This window comes from Xenopus laevis, chromosome 4S, assembly GCF_017654675.1.
Source record: "Xenopus laevis strain J_2021 chromosome 4S, Xenopus_laevis_v10.1, whole genome shotgun sequence".
Taxonomy (NCBI): Eukaryota; Metazoa; Chordata; class Amphibia; order Anura; family Pipidae; genus Xenopus; species Xenopus laevis.
This window is the reverse complement of record NC_054378.1, coordinates 30,447,233-30,466,273: the sequence shown is the minus strand read 5'-3', so window position 1 is coordinate 30,466,273 and position 19,041 is coordinate 30,447,233. Positions and strand designations below refer to the sequence as shown.

The following is a 19,041-nucleotide window of genomic DNA, read 5'->3' as shown; positions in this document are numbered from 1 at the left end:
CCTTGCAAAGTCTTGAATGCAAGCATGTGACGAAGTAATGAGAGAAGAGTTGAGTAGCAGGTCAGTAGAGGAGTGTAGTAAGCGGTTTGGTGAGTATATAGAGATGAGTTCAGAGATCTATGGTGGGGCAGAGTTATGAGTTGCTTTGAATGTCAGGGTCATTAGTTTGAATTTAATTCTAAAGAGTAGTGGAAGCCAGTGCGGGGATTGGCAGAATGGCATGGCAGAGGAGGAGCGGTTGCTGAGGTGTATAAGCCTTGCGGCAGTGTTCATTATAGACTGGAGAGGTGACAATCACTGGCGGGGAAGGTCAATTAAAAGAGAGTTACAGTAGTCTAGACGTGATATGATGAGAGAGTGAATAAGAATTTTGCAAGTTAAATATTAAACCTACATTCTTTCTTACATAAAAACATCCATACCTGTTATAAAGATGTTACCATATCTGAGCTGTCTGTATATTGCCTACCCCACCTGTATTACTTTAACTTTCCATTCTGCACCTAGATTTCACTGCACGCCTCATGTTTCCCCTAGCTCTTTTTACACTATGGGTCCCCAACCTTTTATACCTATGAGCCACATTCAAATGTAAAAAGAATTGGAGAACAACACAAGCATAAAAAAAGTTTATGGGATTCCAAATAAGGGCTGTGGTTTGGTAGTCCCTATGTGGACTGGGAGCCTACATGAACTTCTGTTTGTCAGTACACCTGTTTTTTTACATCCGAAACTTTCCTTCAAGCTCGGAATTCAAAAAATAAGCACCCGCTTTGAGGCCCCTGGTAGTAATATCCAAGGGGTTGACCAATGTTTGGGGATCACTGCCTTATACTCTATAATTTTTGCACTGATAAACTTGCCTTAACCCTTTGCTTGCCAAGCACTTATGCCATGAGTGCTGGCAGGCAAGGTCTTCATCTGCCAAGAACATACTATGTACATAAACATTTTAGTAAATATTTCTTTTGCTTTTTTTTTTTATTTTGCACACTTGTATACATGCATGCACACTTGTATACATGCTGTCATTCAAATTTTACAAGTGTACCCCATGTATACACACAAAACTCACAAAGGTTTTTTTATTTTTCTACTTAAAGGAACAGTAACACAAAAAAATTAAAGTGTTTTAAAGTAATAAAAATATGCGGACACAATGCCATTTCGTTTAGAAGAAAAGAGGTTCTGCCTAAATAATCGGAAGGGGTTTTTTACAGTCAGAGCTGTGAAGATGTGGAATTCTCTCCCTGAATCAGTTGTTCTGGCCGATACATTAGATAGCTTTAAGAAGGGGTTGGATGGTGTTTAAGCAAGCGAGGAATACATGGTTATGGAAGATAGCTCATAGTACAAGTTGATCAAGGGACTAATGCGATTGCCATTTTGGAGTCATGAAGGAATATTTTCCCCCTCTGAGGTTTCAGATGAGTTTTTTTGCCTTCCTCTGGATCAACTGGCATTTAGGCAGATTAAAAATAGTCAAACTAACTTACTATGTTACTATGTAGTTATGACCTGTAGTTATGACTCATGTGACCCCAATAGTCACTGACTGGTTACTGCCTGGAATCAGTGGAAACGAATAGAGCTGCAAAGCAGAAAGTAGTGTTCTGGCTATGTTAGACATCCAGTCACTCCAGCCTTTATAGATTACATTTTTGGTTAACTAACTATATTAGAATTTTTTTAGAACACTGAACAATTCCTTTAATATGACAACTTTTTTCACATATGAGTGATAAATGATATCCCTGCAGTGAGCACCAATCATTTGGTCTTTTGGTGTGCTACCACCATGAATGTGGACATGGTTCACATTCATGGTGGACCATGTCCAGAGTCGAGGTTCCCTGCTCACCTTCTCATAAAAGGAAATTTAATTAGTCTGACAAGATTTATTACACATAAAACCATGCTGGCACAAACTCTTTGTAATCTTTTCTTGAGCAAGTTTTCTATCCAAGTTCAAATACTGTGTTCCAGGCCAATGTTCCTTAATTTAAGCATTAACTTTCTGTGTGGTTTTGTAGTGAAGAACAAGTAGGTTACATCCACTGCCATTGTAGAGTGGAGGTTCCTGCTCACCTCCTCATAAAAGGCAATTACATTTGTTTGGCAAGATTGGTTACGCGTAAAACAATGCTGGCACAAACTCATAGTATTGTATTTGCAGTGAAGTCAAGGATGTTTTCCTACCACTGATGTCAGACTAACCGGCCTATAGTTTTGAGGCCAAGAATGGGATCCCTTTTTGAATAGCGGCACCTGTGTCTTGGCACCATGCCAGATGTCAATGAATCCTGAAAAATTTAGTAAAGTGGCTTGTAAATCAGAGATAAGCTTGTTTAATGCCTTGGGATGAAAACCATCCAGTCCTGGACCCTTGTTTATCTTAACATGTTTTAGTCACTTGAATTTCTCTTTGTGTGAACCATTTGTTGCATTTATAGAATTGGGACTTTTAAGAAGGAAACTTTCATTACTTGGTTCATCATTTCTGTAGACAGGTGAAAAATAACAGTTCAGAATCTTTTTCTGTTCTCATCAACCAACTGACACCCTCTGACAACAAGGCTCCCACCTCATCCTGCTTTTTTTTTACTGTTTACATATCTGAAATCATTTTGGGTTCATATTACTCCTTGCTGCAATACCCTTTTCCACATCAATTTTAGCTTGTCCAGTTAATATGTTGTGTTTTAGTTATTCCCTTATAGAGTTTCCTCTGCAACATAATCTCAAAAGAAACTTTGTTATGATCACTATTCCCTAATGATTACCCATGCAAATGCTAGAGATGAGTTTGGTATTATTAGATATTACCAGGTCCAAAATAGTCATTCCTAGTAGGTTTCTGAACTAGCTGAAATAAAAAGTTGTCCTCAAGCTGTTTTTTTTTTTTCTGACTTGGTAACCCAATTACCCAGTCAATGTCTGGATAATTAAAGTTACCTGTAATAATAACTTGACCTAGTTGTGAAGCAGACTCCATTTGTTCTAGTAGTTGGGCCTCAAATGCGTCACTTTTTAGAGCTGGTTTGTAGCATACACCAATGATAATTTTCTTTGTAACTTTTTTGCCCAGTGGAAATCTCTACCCAGAGGGATTCCGCACCCTCCCCAGTGCCATCCATGTTTATTTCTATAGAGCATAGTTTTAATTTACATAAAGACAAACTCCTCCACCATTTTAAATCCATCTGTCCCTCCTAAAAATTTTAATTCACAGCCTAGTCACATGTTTCTTCCGACCAGATCTCGGAGATACCAATTACATCATAATTTTTAGCGCATGCAATTAACCATAGCTCTACCATTTTACCTGACAAACTCATTTGCATACAGCTTACAGCGGAGGCTACTACTTTTCCCTCTGATATTTACATGATTTCATGGAGAATTACATTAAAAGTTACTGGTCTGTTTTACTTGTAACAGAGGATCTCCTTAGTTGGTAAACTGTATGCCCCCTTACTCCTTCCCCATGATCCCTTAATCCCACTGCCCATAATACTCTGGCTACCCCCCCCCCACCTAGTTTAAACACTCCTCCAAACTCTTAACCATTCTTTTCCCTAGTACAGCAAACCCCTTTCCATTGAGGTGCAGTCTGTCACGACTATACAGATTGTACCCCAAGGAAAAATCAGCCCAGTTCTCTAGGGACCTAAACTCTTCCTTCCTACACCAATTTTAGCCACGCATTTAACTTCCTAAGCTCCTGCCATCTTCCTAAACTTGTGCGTGGCACAGGCAACATTTCTGAAAAAATTACAAAAAAAGACCTTCCCTTAATCTTTGGGCCTAAATCACTAAACTCATTCTTTAAGGCCCTTTATCTACCATTCATTTTTCATTTGTGTCAATATGTACTAAGACAGCTGGGTTATTGGCAGGTCCACATTCCATAGCGCGGCGCCCCAGAGGCTGTATGGTCTCAGCTCCGGAAGTTCAAGCACGGGCCCCCCCCCGCGCCCGCCACTGCATGGTCCTAACGTTGAGCAATTACTGAGCACAACACCTTCTCAGCGCGTGAATGCGCTCTCGAGCACCGGGGAGCTTTGAGTCCCCAGTGCTCCTTAGGATATGACTGGGCGGCATGCCGCCCCTAAAATTTTGCCGCCCTAGGCCTCGCCACAAATCCGGGCCTGGTTATTGCCCTGCCCCACCCAATAATTTGTCTACCCGATCAGCCACATGCCGAACCCTGGCAGCTGGAAGATGGCAAACTGTTCAGTTGTAACGATCCGGACGAGAAATTATCCTATCCACTTTCCTAATAATCAATTACCCTATAACCACAATCTGTTTTTGTCTAGCTCTGCTTTCCTCCCCACCACTACAAGAGAAACTTGTATCCCGGTTGTTAGAGAGTTCAGTCCCATCTAGAACTGCCATTTCAGAGTTCACAAGCCCATCTTCTTCACACAATCTGTTCTGTCTGTGTGCCCTACTCTGCCTGCCCTACTCTGCCTGCCCTATCCTGCCTGCGTGTGCCCTACCCTACCTGTGGAAGGTAAACCTGGTGAGGGTTTGTTAGCATTTCGAACTATTTTTTAGGACGCCCCCAAGCTGTTTAATCATGTGTTGGGTGTTGCTGTGTTATCTTCAGGGCAGGAGGAGGAAGTATATGGATTTAAGAGTATGTCTAAAATATAATAAGGCTAGGAGTGCTGTATTTTATATACTAAACATAACCATGAACTTACTGCACCAGAAACCTAATAAAACAAATGATTTATGCTTTCGAAGTTGCCCACAGGGGGTCACCATCTTGTAACTTTGTTATACATCTCTGCAAAACCAAGACTGTGCACATGCTGTGTGGTCAGGGCTGCTGCTTAGGGATCGTCATAAGTTATCAAAACAGCACAAATAATATCTGCCAGAAGCCGACACAGCAAAACAGAATAGGCAGACTGCACTGGGTCCTGTGTTGTCATGTAATATAACGTGGGTTTTATAGTTTTTGTATTTTTTAATACAAACTTTATCAGAACCAGTGGCTGTTGCAAAATAATCATCCACATAGAATCCCAGTTTATCTGTTTAAATCTGGCTACATGATCTTTGTTCCTGCAGCTGGATTTGGAAAAAGTAAAGGGGATGCAAAGGCAAAAATAAAATCCAATACAAATCTCTACACAGTTGCTGACTACTCTACCGGGAAACAGACAAAGCTGCTTGAGTTCTGCATGGCTGGGAAGTAAGGCCTGGGCTCTCCCTGCTTTTCACAAGTATGGCTGTTTCAATGCAGAGCCGTTAGGAACCGTCTGACAATTCCTATCCACAGCAGTATAAATGAAGGGAGAATTCCGCTGCATACATTGAGGTTTCTTATAAAAACGGTACACATTTTTTAAATTAAATTAAATTATATTGGAGATAGGTTTTTTTTTTTTCCTTCATTAAAGAAAGTAAAAATGAGATTTTATATTTTTGCATTTGCATGCCCTTTAATATGATGTGAACTTTTTTTTCTCATATGAATGATGAGTGATATCCCTGCAGTGAGCACTGACCATTTGGTTTTTTGGTGTCCTACCACTAATAATTTGGTTATCATCTTAAAATTTCTTGTAATAACATGGGCGTGGTTTAAAGTGTGCGTGGTTAAACAAAAGGAAGTGGTCAACACTGGCTTCCATTATTGAGGTTAAATTATAGATCAAAGCCACAGGCTATGGAAAAAATTACAGAACCTTGCACAACACTATTAACATTGATTCATTGTTTTGTCAACCTGACTATCCCTTTTCAACTTGTCAGTTAGAGTTTCTAATGCATAGGGAAAAAAAGGGGGTAAGACAAGTAATGTAATAGCATCAGACAGATACTTTTATGGCAAAATTATAAATAGCATTCAAAGATAATGTTATGATAGATATTAAAAAAAAGTTTTATTTTCTGTTGTCGATATCTCTAAGTCTAATACACTTATGCTCATAATTTTGATCCTTGATCCTTGTAAAATATATATATGTAGTGATTGGATATGACTGCACAATTGTACACATAGATTAAACATAGCTGAAATGTATTTTAAAGGGATCTAAATGCCTGACAATTGATGCTAACATGCTAAAAGTTAATAAGCCTCAGTTGTTTTTTGCAATGCATACATGACTATACATGCATTTTGATGTAATAATACAAGACCAGTGACACAATTGTTACAATATGTTTATTTGTAAAATTTTGAGGGGGTAGTGCTTTTCTGGGCACTTTTGCAATTTTACATTTATTTTCTATTTCTAATGTATTCTCAGATATCCATTTAGAATGCCAATACAGTTTGGGATTTGTTATTTAGAATGCTCGGGACCTGAGGTTTTCCGGATAAGGAGTCATCTGCTATTTGCATCTATGAACCTTAAGTCTTCTAAAAAATAATTTTAACATTAATTAAACTGAAAATGGTTGTTCTGTCTCCAATAACGATTAATGATGTCTTAGTCAGGATCAAGTACAAAGTGCAATTACAGAGAAGTAGAATATAATTTTTTAAAAATGTGAATTATTTTATTAAAATGGAGTCTATGGGAAATAAAATTCTCATAACTTTGAGCATTCTGGATAATGGTTTCCAAATAATGGATCCCATATTCCCATAACCCTAGCTAACTATAAGGAAAGTGCATAGCAAGCCCATAAACCAACCGTTTCTTATATTTCAACCATCTAGGAGAGTCCTAGGCCAAAAGTCTAGAAGTCTAGTGGTCAAAAACGAATATTCCAGAAACCACTAAAATGATAAAACGTAAATAGCAAAACTACTGATAGGACCACTCTGAATAAGTCTAAATCATTTCATTCTTTGTGTTTAAATACACTTTAAGGAATTCTAGGCAGCTATCAACTAATATTGTCAAGAATAGCTCTGTAAACATCACATTGTACCACTTAATGTGCAAATTATAATGATACATTAGATTTATGACGTGGATTTGCTATGCTGCTTTCCACCGCTAGCATCTTTGTGCCCTTCATTGAACCCAGTTTTTCCAGGTTGTAATTTGTTTGCTTGGAAAGAAATAAATGGTTGAAGAGGGAACCTTTGTAATGGTTAAACTACAATTCTTATGCTGGCTACAGCTCCCAGCATGCTTTAAGTCTTGCTAATGTGTTGTAGTATGCAGGAAGTTAATTTAGCAGTATATGTTGAAATAACACTTTTTAAATCATTAATAATCTGATGTATTAATCTGTAAAAGTCTTTGGGCCAAATTCACTAAAGGGCGAATTTTCACCAGGGAAGGATCCAGCACATTTTGTGGCACTTTTGACAGACTTAAATTCGTTACCACTACGCTAAATCACTAAAAGGCCAAGTTGCTTCTCTGTAGCGGAACGCGTTAATTATCAGTGTAAGCATTTCATAGCGAACTTTCGCTCCCGTTCATTTCTGTCTAGTGAAACTTCGTTGGTACCGTACTCTTACCCTTATGTCAGTTTGAATAGGCTACATATAGGTCATATAGACGTCTTTATTATTTTTTGTTACAAATGTCCAAGGAAGCAAAATAAAGACAAAAGAGATCCTCTAATGTCCTAGACATGAGCCTAAAACAAATGTGACATGCCCCTCAAATTGTTGGAAAAAAAAGTTAACACAAAAATATTTAATAGATAGAACTTTTGAAGGCCATCCTGCTTTAAAATATGAAAAAAACTGGGTTTTTTTTTTACTTTTATGACTTTCTGGCATACAGGATACGATGTCACTGACATAAGATTGAGGAGGATGTAGCTTCATCTTATCAGTTCACCAGGTCTAAAGTGGCGAAAGAAACTCTGGTGAAAAAGGTAACTTTCTGTAAAATTCGCACTTTATAGTGTATTTGCAGAGTACCAACGCTCACCTGAGCAAACATTTGCCTGGCAAACCACACTAGCTACGGTCTCTTTTGTTAGCGAATTGTTCTCTATGCCTGTTAGTAAATTGGCAATATCCCTGTGGATTGAATTTCAGGCAAATTCTTGCTAGCAATGGCCACTTTGCCCATTAGTAAATCTGCCCCTTTGTGTTGATTTGATTTGTTTTGTGTTCCATTCTAATTTACTTGTGTTTCTGTCCAGATCCCCCTCCCAAGAGTTTTAAGCACACTTATAATAAGCTAAATAAATTACGATTGGCCAACCACACTAGCTACGATCTCTTTTGTTAGCGAATTGTTCTCTATGCCTGTTAGTAAATTGGCAATATCCCTGTGGATTGGATTTCAGGCAAATTCTTGCTAGCAATGGCCACTTTGCCCATTAGTAAATCTGCCCCTTTGTGTTGATTTGATTTGTTTTGTGTTCCATTCTAATTTACTTGTGTTTCTGTCCAGATCCCCCTCCCAAGAGTTTTAAGCACACTTATAATAAGCTAAATAAATTACGATTGGCCAACTATCTTAATTTTTTTAACTAAATTGTAAATGAACCAAAGGTTAATTTTTACATTCTAGTTGTACAACCTATTAATTTAAAAACACCAAGTAAGGTATATCTGTACATCTAATGACATTGTTTTAATTTTCTCTTCTTAAATTTGCAGGCTATTTAAAGTTGGTGGGGCAACTTTCTATTCTTTATTTCTATTTTTTAAACGTTAATGTAAGACCGCAATGTCTTTAACTTGAATCATGATGTGACCAGTTCCTTGCTCTGTTCTCTAATGAACATGTTAGATAGTTGCCCTCCTGCAAAAGTATGACTGATCCAATTATGGATTTTTTTTGATGATGCACACCTTTTTGAAGAGCCTTTTGGCCTGTCTGATGATGCCTTTGTTCAACATGGATCAGTATCACTAGCTGATGAATTAAATCTTGGAGCAGAGTTTGAACCTTTAGACTCGCTTAATCATGATTGGGATTCTCAAACACATCAGAAAATCAATGAGTTTGATTCTCTGAATCAATTTGATTCTTTGAAGTTGCACCAAGTAAACCAGTCTTACAACAGTCCAGTTGGCAGTGTTCTATCTCCGCAGTCACAGTTCAGCTGCTCACCATTACACCCACCAAATCAAGGGAGTGGGATATTTCCAGAGGATGGAAGTCCTATGTGGGGTCACCAAACTTCAACAAGTATTCCTAGTCAGAATGGCTCTCCCTTCCACCAACATGGACACTCACAGACTATACAGCAAAGTAAAGGTTATGTAACTCAAAATGATTTTACTTTGTACCAGACCAATGCGCAGCAAACAACTCAACACCCCATTAACAGTATCACTGTAGGTCCTGAAACTCTCAACCAGCCAAAAAACTTTATGGAGGTTAATGTTTCTGTACCACATAGCATTGGTAATGCCCAGCAGCCTCAGCTGGATAACATTGCAACATCCCAGCAGTCTTTGCCAGTACAACAGTTCTCCGAACCAACAGCAGCAACATTGCACTTTTGCAGCAACCGTCTTGAGGTTCAACATGAAAGCACTTTTGTTTCTCATTCTCCAACACTGACCTGCTGCTCTGTTGATTCCACACAACCCTTTTCTACACACACTTCTTTTTCCAATAACCACCTGAACCACACAACACCCTCATTGTCAGAATTAACTGGAAACCCTGCATTTTCTGATATTGGTACAAAGCATGAGACAAACCAGAGTATGATGAACCCAAATGCACAACTGCATTCAAATAATTTTCAAATTGTACAATCTGCTCATGCTCGGGGCAACTTTAACAGAACAAAAATGTCTCCTGACACTATTAATTTCACACCAGATGGATCCTCTGCACATATTAGACATTTAAAAGACCACAATGGATTTTCCCCTCTGGAAGACACTTTGTTACAACATGTAGATGCTCAGACAGAGCACTTTTCAGGACTTGATCCTGAGGATTTGCTTCAGGAAGACTTATTGCAACATTTTGATGAACCCAATTGTAGACAAGAAGAGGCAAATTCATGTAGCAATGTATTAGAACCTCAAGACCTGGATTTTGCCAGGACTAAGATTCCATTGCAAAATGACATCCTTTGTTTCCAACCTCATAACAATCATCATCCTTGGCACCCCTATGATACTAACTACCAGCTGCCTCAACAAGAGAAGCAAGACTGTACCTTCCAGGGAAAGGTAAGTCATATAAGTCAATGCCATATGAATTGACTTGTGGTATGAGCAACTAAAGGGGTGGTTCAACTTTGAGTTAACTTTTAGTATGATGTAGAGAGCAATATTCTAAGACAATTTGCAATTGGTTTTAATTTTTTACTATTTGTGATTTTGCAGTGTCAGCAAACTGGTTGCCAGGGTCCCAATTACCCTAGCAACCATGCTTTGATTTGAATGAGAATATGAAAAATTAATAGGGGGAGGATCTGGATAGAAAGACGAGTAATACAAATTCGCAATAACAAATTTGTAGCCTTACAGAGCATTTGTTTTTAGACTGGGTCAGTGACCTCCATTTGACAGCTGGAAAGAGTCAGAAGAAGAAGGCAAATAAAAAATGATCTAGTTAGTTCTGATATGTAACTCTTGTATTCAGAGGACTCTGTATTTGTCTATATGTATTTTGTGGTCACACCCTCGTTGCACCCCCGTCTAATGGTTTTAAAAAATAGTGGTGAGCACAACTTTCCCTTGTTTGTTATAGTTATACAGGAGCAGTGACCAGCTCCATGTTGTAAGCCACCACACCACGTCAAGGTAAAACCCCACATGGTATTTACCGCTAATCATAGTAAAAAAGGAATTTTACCTCTCTGTTTAGTAACAATTCTTTATGTAAACATCTCCTGTGCCTTGGTTTCAAACTGTGTGCTAAATCCTCCCCTGCCAACTGCTGAGCGGCTTGGGACGTGGTATGGTGGTTTATCAATATTATATATATTTTTTTTTATCCCTTTGCTGATGTTCAGGTGACTTCAAAGGTGCCCAATCAAAATTTTCCAACTTGAGCAATTGATGAGATATTTATATAGGTTTCCCACTATACACGCACCGAATATCACACACTTCATTTTGTACAATAATATTTGTGCGTGTATGGCCACCTTTATTCAACCCTCCCTCATTCCCTTGTTCCATTCTAAACCGATGGATTCTTGCACTTGAATTTCGTTTTTTTTTTTACAATGGGTTGTGCAAAGATTGTCTTGAAAGCATAGATTGGAGTAGGGTTTTTGGTAGGGTGCTGCAGGCTTCTCTAATGGGCCTACTTTTATTTAATTAATATAACGTTTTAAGCAGTGTATTGTTCTGTCTTTGCAGAACATTATTCTAGCAGGATCTTGACAAACTGGCAACCTGAGAAGAGGATGAGTGGCAGACACTGGTGATAAATGTAAGACTATAAGCCTGGGATTTAAAAAAAACATGCAAGTCACTTATACCCTTAATGGGACTAAATAAGTACAGTAAATCATTAATGGAGAAAGACCCAGGGATACCGGTGGATTATAAACAAAGCTGTAGTATACTTTGCCAGTTAGTAACAGCAACTGCCAACTAAATATTAATAGATCTATAGATTTGCGAGAAGTGAAGCTTGATTTTTATCTTTACAAAACACACATATAGTAGCTTTGTAGTGTAGCTTTGCTCAAACGGAATATTAAAAGGAATAGAGTCCAAAGGTCAGATAAGCTGGTAAAAGGTAACAAAATCATGAAGAAATACCGGCCAGGTTGTAATTGTTTACACTGTAGAAGAGGCACTTGAGTGGTTATGATAACTATTTATAAATATATAACGGGATTGTGTAATAAACTGTCTGATGCTTTATTCACTAGTAGAATACTAGTGAATATTGTGATAGGAGGTTCCATTTTAAGATGAAAACCAGTTTTTAAACAGTGACAGCTATAACATGCTGAAATTCTCTCCATGAATCACTTGAACTGCCAGATATATTAGAGAGCTGCAAGAAAGAACTGGATGACTTTTTAGGGTCAGGGCACACAGGCAGATTCGTGGGAGATTAGTCGCCCGGCAACAAATCTCCTCTTCTTTGGGTCAACTGATCTCTCCGAACTGCCTTCCCACCGGCTAAAATGTAAATCGCTGGTGGGATGGCACTCAGAGTGATTCATTTTCCAAAGTTGCCTCATGAGGAAACTTCGGGCAACTTCGAAAAACGAATCGCTCCAAGTGCCATCCCACTGCTAATTTACACTTTAGCCGGCGAGAAGGCAGGGCAGGCAGTTTGGGGAGATTAGTCGCATTCCTTTTTTTCAGACGTACAATGCTTTTATGTTGTGTGTAAACATTAAAGATGAGCATTTGATTTGCCTCCATCTATAAAATGCCTTTCATGTACTGTTAGCAAAGACAAGAGTATCTGTTAATACAAGTAAAATGCCCCATTCTTCAAAGAAAACCCTAAAATAGCTTCTTGCATTCCCTCTATAAATGATTTTGTTCCTAAAGTTGGAGAAAAAATACTGAAAATACTGACAATGGAACAAAGGTTTGCCAGCCTTTAATTTACTTCAGTGTTTATTAAGAAATAAATGAGGGAGGAGGATTTCAAGTTGACAACTTTTTGCAGTTGCTTTTGTTCCTTTAAACTCAATCCATCCCTTCACCAGTAGCAGAAAATCTCTGAGGGTAAAGTAAGGACATGTATTTGGTGCAGGTCCTGTGAAATTAAAAGGGCCAGAACTAGGGGTAGGCAGAGTAGGCGGCTGCCTAGAGCGCAATCATAGGGGGTGCATGTTTAGGGGGCAATTTTTTAAAATAAACCATTATTTAATTGTATTTTATTTTATTTAATATACTGTGTGGGCGTGTGTGATCTCTTAACTAATCTGTCTCCTGCGTTTCTTCTCAACTCACTGTGGTGCATGCGCTTTAGGAAGCAAAGCATGCAGGCATCAGTGTCACACCACGTTGAGACTGCAGTGGGCAGCAGAGAGAAGCAGCCACAGACAGCTGAGCTGGTGCATCGGTGTGGTACCTGGCGTGCATTAAAGACCACTGGGCCCCTGGTGACTTGTGCACACTAAAAGCCAGTCCTGGTGACTGCTGCTGATCTTATTTTCTGCTTCCTGCTGGTACACACAGGTACACATCACCAATCAGAAATTGGGCATTATTTGGCTGCTGGCTGGCACAGGCACTAATTTAGGGGCAATATTTTGTCTGCTGGCTGGCACAGATATGGGGCAATATTTTGGCTGGTGGCTGGCACAGATATGGGGCAATATTGTGGCTGCTGGCTGGCACAGGCACAAATATGGAGCAATATTTTGGCTGCTGGCTGACAGAGGTACTAATTTGGGGGCAATATTTTGGCTGCTGGCTGACAGAGGTACTAATTTGGGGGCAAAATTTTGGCTTTTGGCTGGCACATGTACAGATTTGGGGGGCAATATTTTGGCTGAAATGTGTTAATAATGTGGCTAGTAATGTTTTTTTTTAAATAAAACTTCTGTTACTTGGTGCATTTTCAACAACAAAAACATTCCAAACAGTCGAATATATCAACATCAAAAAAAAATCCAAACCGTCGAATATATAAAAAGATTGATTTATTGCAGAGAAAATATTTTAAGATACTTATATTGAGAACAGATCTTTTGTACACATTAATGGAAGGGTTCTGTTACACACAACCAGAATAGTGAGCTTGTGCTCAGATCAGCATTTGGAATACTTTCCAAGCCAAGTGACCTTTGTGTTTCTGCTGAACTTTAGATTTGTCTGGACTGTATCATATCTGTACCTTGGGCTTTTGGCTAAATTATGGTAAAATACATAGTTAACAGGATAAGGAAAATGAAGGCAGAACTGCAAAGTCAGGGTCTCTGTGCTACAGAGCCATTAAAAAAGGAACGTCAAACTCTAATGGTAAAGTTCAGATACTGTAGGACAGCAGGATCAAGGTAATTGGCCATGGTGATATTTAGTTATGTGTTAAAGGGGACCAGTCACCCAAACAAATTATTCAATTTCAAAAATCCTATTTTATCACATTAGTTAAGCAAAATGAACTTTAATTACACTATATAAATTACTTAAATCTTGTTTCTTTCAGTCTGGGAATTCAAAATTATAGCAAGCAGGCAGCAGCCATTCTGTGGACACTGTTATTAAGGGTAGGACTACATGGACGTTTTCGGCGCGATCCGACGCACTGCGTCAAGTCGCATGTAACAGAAATAAGGTAAGAGATAGAAATGTCGGATGAAGTTGTAGCGTTGCTCTGACGCGACACAACTGTCGGATGCAGACACGACAACTCTGCGACTTCATCTGACATTTCTCTCTTACCTTATTTCTGTCGTATGCGACTTGTTGCAGGCGTTTTGTCGCAGCACGTTGGTTCGCGCTGAAAACGTCCATGAAGTCCTACCCTTAGGCAAGCCATGCATCATCTCAGACTCTTGTTTGTGCACCAGAATGGGGGGCCCAATGTCCATCCCCATGCCCTGGCTACACAATTAAATGGTAAAAAGAATGGGGGAATGTGTGAAGAGCAGTGACATCTAGGAAGTGCTGAATGGAAAGTGAAAGTAATTGTCTGCCCCGCCTCTATGCCTAAGGCATAGAGGGGGGGCAGACAATATTTTATTGACAGCTAAGGTTTTTAAATAAGTTTACAACAGCTATGAATGCTTTAATAAAAAATAGAAATTTGATTTCATGTTTAATTTGAAAATAACTTTTATTACACAGATTTTTGTGTTTGGGTGACAGGTCCACGTTAATATCTTTGTGTGTGAAATATAACATGATAAGGCCCTTTTCATTGTAACATTAAATGCTTTCTCTTCCATGTAACATGGTAATGCTGTGAGCAAAATAGAATGTTCAATTCATGGTGCAGTCCTGGAATTTAAACATCATTTATAAACATCATTTATGATGTGGCACAAAAAGACGGCAAGCCAAAGTAGCTTCTAGGGACATAAAAGTGATGCTTTGGCTCCTCTAATACAGGGGATGACTGGGAGGTTTGGGCAGCAGGAGCAGGGGTGGCTGAGCAACATAAAGTCTGTGGAGAAATTTAAATATATATTGCTCACAGCCAGTTACAATAACATAACAATACATGTTGGGGTGTTTGGGGGCATCTGTAAGGCACATTATATTCCCTATCTATGTTTGTATTAAATTGCACTTAATGTTGGAAAAAAACATGCACAGTAATGAAGGATATTTGCTTATTTAGTCTATTCTATTTAAATTGTTTCATACTAATCTATATTTGTATTATTTTACAAATATCTTAAAATACCTTATTTGTATGGAGCACTGCGTTTATTATGTGACACATTGAGCACAACCTTTTTTACACTCAGATGGTCTATAGTGCATTTAATGTAATCCCTTAAATAAAGCAACACAGATTAAATCGTTTTTAATTACATTTTACAAGCCTTAGTTCTCTCAGCTACCCCTGACAATTCTGATCTTGAAACCAGTAGTGTTTGTAGTTCTGCCTTCTGACCACAGTGGGAGCCAATGACACTGACCTGGTTGGTTCCAAGAAGATCAGAACATCTATCAGATAGAGCTAAAAGAACTAGAGCTAGTATCATATTAAGGGGGTTATTTATCAAAGTTCAAATTTATCTCAATATTTATCTCAATATTTTCTGAACCAAATCCGTATGGGGTATTAATACATTTTCCCGAAAATGCAGGAATTTTTCCGATTTTTGGCATTCGGAGTTTAATAAATAACCCCCAACTGTCAGTATTAATTGATGCATATTGCAAAGTGGTTTCTTTTAAGGGATTCATACAATTACAATCTCTACTTTGTAGGAAGAGTAATAATACATTCCTATAAAGCACCTTATTCACCTTAGAGCAGAAAAGTATTACCCTACTAAATCCACAAAAAAATGGTAAATACACTCACATGATGTGAAATACGAGTGTAATCTAGTTACAGAATTAAACACAACAATGGCAACCAACAGTAGTGTATCTCTATATGATACAATAGACATGGACACTCAGATATGATTGATATTTCTTAATCATAGTTGTGTTAATTGTTAATATGTTGATGTATACTCTCCCCCCAAACCATATGATGAAAAGGTTAATTTATATAAACACACCAACTCAAGCCAGCATAGAGATTTTGCATATTTATAGAGGAGTAGGGAGACCTTGCACCCAACAAATAGTAGCGGGATGTGGTATGGGAGTAAATTCCTTAAATTATTCTTTATCTCCTGTGTTTGGCACATATATCCCAATGGTTACCAATAAACAAACATGACTGACTACAATGAATTGCATTGTTGTTAACAAAATATTTGAAGAGTCAAGTGCAGAAATATTGGTTTGGCCCTTAAAGTTAGCACTAGCAAATCTGAAATCACACTTAATGCACCACTAAAAGTGTCTGTTCTCCAGTAAATCTAAACCTACTGCTAGTGATGGGCGAATTTGCGCCGTTCCGCCGGAAAATTTGCGAATTTCGTGCAAAATTCGCGAAAAGGCGAAAAATTCGCGAAACGACACCGGCGTCTAGTTTTTGACGCCGACGCCCGTTTTAGACACCGGCGGGAGAATTTTTCGGGCGTTTCGTGATTTTATTCGCGGGCGGCAAATTTCGCAAATTCGCCGCGAATTCGCGCCTGCCGAATAAATTCACCCATCACTACCTACTGCAACAAATATGCATTTCCCTTATGTAACACTCTGATTACAGAAGTGTAAGTGTACAAATTTTGCAGGTTACTGCAAAAAATCTGCCTTCCTTTTACCGGAGTGCCGCTTGAAGTGGTACCATATTTTATGTGCAGTGGGGACCCTGTGGACTGAGCACCCGGAAGGAAGTTTGGGAGCAGTCTCATAGGACTGTGAGCTTGGAGAGGCCCCTTTGGTTAAGGTGTAATACTCGGATGGACTATTTTTTCTATTAATGTTTGAGTTTTCATTTTTAAGTGGTGTAGTTAATTATTAGGCATTAAGGGCCCCATTGTTACTGTAGATGCTAATTTATGCATTTCTTTGTATGTATTATATACATAGAATATGTATATTTTCTCTCCATATTGCCTGTAAAACCTGTTTAAAGCTTGTGATGGAATTACTACATTCAGTACTGTTGTGTGGCAGCTTAAGGGTTTGGCCCTGATTTTATAAAAATTTTGAAAATGCATTTGTTTATCATATATGTAGTAATATGTGCCACAGTTGTGCACAGAATAACATGGCTGAGCTGTCTTTATCCTATATAATAAAATATTTACTACTTTATAATAACTATGTTACTATGTTAACTCAACATTTTTGTATACTTGCCACTATAGGGGCATATTTATCAAGGGTCGAATTTAGAGTTTATGGGAGTTTATAACAACTCCCATTAACTCGAAATTTGAAAGAAAAACAAACGACCAATTGAAATTTATTGCAGAGAGTACAAAAGCATTAGTGATGTGGCCCCCTTGACCCACTCCAGCGCTCGGAAAGGTAAGCACCGCTTATGGGGGGTTGGGGCATCTGAAAGGCCACCTCAGATGGGAAAACCCCAGAAACACCCCTGAATACACTTTTTGGTTGCTAAAATCGAACAAAACATGCCATCACAAAAATATAAACTGCAAATGACCCTTCATACAGCATTCATCCCTATAACCACTTTGATCACAGTGATTTTGCATACAAAAACAAGAATAGGGCTTTATCAAGATTGCTATTTATATGTGAATATATTCTTGATCCAAAGGGAGACTAAACAGAAATTCCCAACACCAGGATTATTATATGTTAATCAGTGCCATGACAATCCTAGTTTGACATTTTTCTGGTTATTTGTTTATGGTTCATGAGGTCTGTATAGAGGTATTAAGGTTAACGTTAATCAAGCTGCAAATTTAACCAAGCACTTTGAGTTCATTCAAGTGAAGGTAATTTGCATCTTGAGTTGGCTGGAACCATAAGGTGCACACACACAGATATAGAGTTATATCCTGAAAAATATAAGCTACAGGGGTAAAGACACAGTTTGATCTACATATTATAAAACAACATTATTAAGGACTATCAAGCTATAAGTGCCACAGTGTAGGTAGAACAGAAAACCTCATCAGCCAAATTCTTGGGGCTGGTTTTTATGTTAGAGCAGAATGCTTGTTGTTCTGAACAAATGAGTCTTAGCATCTCGAACAGGCCAATAGCATACCTCCCAACATTTTGGAAATAAAAAGAGGGTCAAAATTATTTGACCATGCCCATTTTTTGACCATGCCCATTTTTTGGCCACACCTGTTCATTTTACAACATTTGGCAGGTTATAAAAGTTTAAACATATTTCTGTGGGTTTTGTTTATCTAAAAATTGCTACGAAAATATCTTATCTGTACCTCGTGGCTTTTCAACGCTCTCTGCCAAAAGCCAATTAAGCAATAAACGTATCTTTTTTAAGATGAAAATCTGGACTTTATAGTACAAACACAGGACTGCGGGTTGAGCGGTCAAAAGCGGGACTATGCAATAGCAGTTCCACATAGCACCCAAAAATGTAAACAACTCAATAGAACTGAGAAATACTTATATTCTAACACAAACTTATTACATTTCTTTTAAAATATATTTTATAATATATATATATATATATATATATATATATATATATATATATATATATATATATATATATATATATATATATATATATAGATAGATATATATATCTATATATATATCTATCTATCTATATATATATATATAGTCAAACACAAGAGTCCTCTGCACTCAACCCATTATCAATATATTTAAGACAGCGACATTTTGTGCATACTGCTACTAAAAAATGCCTTACCCTTTAAACAAAACAGGGATTGTTTGTCCATATATTGCAATATATTTAAGCTGGCCAACTACGTCAAAGTCATCCCATATCTGGCCAGTCCTACGCTTAATTTTCATCTGATTCATTAAGAATTCTATTGCTTCATTATACATTTTACAAAGGGACTAGGTTTTACCTGCAACTTACTAGCTGCTTTCAAAGTAAACCTCCATACTTGGCTGCCCTTTTATTAGACACCAGTGGGATCACCTGACTATAGCTGGGAAGGGTGGGAGTTACAACATGGAGCTGGTCACTACTCCTG

The 19,041-nt window shown here is 38.1% G+C and overlaps 1 pseudogene; it reads left to right on the top strand.

The window, feature by feature from the left end:
- The first annotated feature begins 8,700 nt into the window (after positions 1-8,700).
- Positions 8,701-11,248, top strand: LOC108714957 (annotated as a pseudogene).
- The last annotated feature ends 7,793 nt before the right edge of the window (positions 11,249-19,041 follow it).